Raw genomic sequence first — 2,500 nt, 5'->3', positions numbered from 1 at the left:
CCCTCCCGAGGCCCGCTAGCGCGGGGGCTCGCTCGCCGAAAGCCCGCCGCCGATTCCCCGCCGCCGGTGGGGGACCGTCCCCGTCTGCCCTCTCGCCTCCGCTGGCGCCCGCCGCCGGTGCCCGTCTCCGAGCGCCGCCCCCGCCCCTTCGCCCGACGGTGATCCGCCGCCGCCGGGGCAGGGGAGGGTCCGGCCCGGGGGAGGGCCCGGCAGAGCGGGCGGCAGTGCGTGGGAGGGTCGGCGGGGCTTGCTCCCCCGGTGCCCGCGGGAGGAAGCGGCGGGTGGAGACGCGAGCGAGATCGCATTCCGGGTTGGGACGGGTCCCACGGGTCCCCACTCCTAAGCTGTGGGGGGCGGACCCGGGGCGGGCTGCGGCGGAGCAGCCCGTCTAGCAGAGGCGGTGCGGACAGGCGTTCCGGGACGGCGCGCGGGGCGGGCGCCGCGCCGCGGCGGACCCCAAGCGGGGGCGTCGCGCGAGGCCACGCGAGGCGACGTGTCGTGCCCGAGCGGGCGGCCCAAACCACGGCTCTCCTCCCGGGCGCAGCTGCCACCCGGCGCCGGGTTACTGAGGGAAACCCCGGGCCCCGGGAGGAGGACGAGGTCGTGGCGGTGGGTGTCGGGCGCACCCCGCGGGTGGACGCTCCGCCGAGGGGCGCTGGAGCCGGCTGGCGGGTGCCGGGTTCCCCTCCGCGCCCCGCCTCGTCGCTGCCGCTGAGGCTGCCGCCGTCGCCGCGAGGCGGCGGTGGCCCGGCGGCGGGCGGCGGCGGGGGAGGCACCCCCGCGGGGATTTCAGGTCGTTTCCCTCACCCCAGGGCCAGGTACCTAGCGTCCGCGCTTCTCCTGCCTCCCCTCGGTGACCCACCCGTGTGGTCCCGTGTGCCAGCGTGCTCCTCCCGGGCGCTGCGCTGCGCGTGCCGCACCGGCCGTGCCCTGCCGGCCTTCCACGCTTCCTCCTCCCCTCCCTTCCCCCCCCCCCCACACCGCTCCAGCCGCCCCACGCCGTGCCGTGTGGGGGCCGCGCTGCGAGTCGGCCGGGCCGGGGGCGGCGGGGGGCGGCGGGGGGGGGGGGCGCGCTGGGAGGAAGGAGGAGGGCCTCCGGCCACCGCGGCCGCCGGTAGCGGCCCCCCCGGGTAGGGATGGCCATGGGCCCCGGGCTCCGGGCCCGAGGGTTCTCGGTCGGAGAGCCGGGCGGGGGTTTAAAGACTCGGGCGGCCCGATGCGACCCGGGGGGCAGCCGGGCGTGCTGCCGGAGGGGCCGGGGGGTCGGCGCGCGCGGGCGCCGCACCCCCCCATGCCCGCCGGCGCGGCCCGTGCATGCCCCGCGGGCAGCCGGGACGGAGAGGGGTACCCTGCCCCCTCTCTCCGCGGTCTGGTCTCGGCGGAGAGACGCCGCGCGGTCGGCTTGCGCCGGCCTGCCTCGAACGCGCGACCCCGGCGCGAGCGCGTGCTCGCCGCCGGGACGGCGAGCCCCCACCGCGGGTGGTGCGGACGCCGAGCCCCAGCGCATCCCTTCTCCTCCCTGGCCGGTGCTCTCAGTCTCCCGCCGTGGCCGTCGGCGGCACCCTTCCTTCCCTCCCCCCCCGCCCTGCCCCGGCACTCCGCCATCCGGCGCGCCTGCCTCGCTCTGCCCGACCCGGCTTCGCTGGGCGGCAGGCGGGCGGCGGGCGGGCGGGCGGGGGCGGCCCCTCCCGGTCTCCGCGTGGAGGCGGGGAGAGCGGGCGCCGTTCCCCGTCCGTCCCGCCTCGCCCGTCTGCCTGCCGCCAGGCGTCTGCCCGCGGAAGGGACGGGCGAGTGCGTGGCGTCGCTCGGGAGGCTGCGTGTGTGCAGGCGGGTGTTGGGTGCCGTCTCCGGGGCGGCGGAGCTGGAGGCCGGTGAGGCGAGCGAAGGAGCTCGGAAGCGTGCGGCTGGCGGGTCGCGGGCGCGCGGGCAGCGGGTGGCGCCGCTCCCAGCGGCGGCCGGGCTCCGACGCCGGGGCTCCGCGGGGACCCACACCCCGGTCCCTGAGGCAGGTGGCGCGGCTGGCGCGCCGCTCCCTGCTGGGCCAGGCCGAGCCGGGCGCCTGGGCCGGACTCGAAGCGAGAAAGGGGTTGTCCCAGGTCGGGAGCGAGGGCTCCCCGCCCCTCTCGTTCGGGTCTGTTCTCCCCCCCCCCCCCCTTTTTTTTTCCCTCTGTGCTTGTACGGTCAGTGAGGCGTGCCCTCTCTCTCCGCTGTCCCTTGCTCAGCAGCCGGCGTCGGCGTGAGGAGGGAGGCAGAGCGGATGGGGGCCCTCAGGGGGCTGCGAAAGCTGCCCGGTCCCCCCGCGCGCGCGGTGGGGACCGAAACCGAGACAACTCTTAGCGGTGGATCACTCGGCTCGTGCGTCGATGAAGAACGCAGCTAGCTGCGAGAATTAATGTGAATTGCAGGACACATTGATCATCGACACTTCGAACGCACTTGCGGCCCCGGGTTCCTCCCGGGGCTACGCCTGTCTGAGCGTCGCTTGACGGTCAATCGTCAC

The 2,500-nt window shown here is 77.6% G+C and overlaps 1 non-coding gene across 1 annotated transcript; it reads left to right on the top strand.

Moving 5' to 3' along the window:
- The first annotated feature begins 2,328 nt into the window (after positions 1 to 2,328).
- Positions 2,329 to 2,481, top strand: LOC138063284 (5.8S ribosomal RNA). Its single transcript, XR_011136879.1, has one exon. It is a non-coding gene; the product is annotated as a 5.8S ribosomal RNA (ribosomal RNA).
- Positions 2,482 to 2,500: the final 19 nt, after the last annotated feature.

Source organism: Struthio camelus, chromosome 31 (assembly GCF_040807025.1).
Source record: "Struthio camelus isolate bStrCam1 chromosome 31, bStrCam1.hap1, whole genome shotgun sequence".
Classification (NCBI taxonomy): domain Eukaryota; kingdom Metazoa; phylum Chordata; class Aves; order Struthioniformes; family Struthionidae; genus Struthio; species Struthio camelus.
The sequence above is the reverse complement of the archived record's forward strand: the minus strand, read 5'-3'. Positions and strand labels throughout refer to the sequence as shown.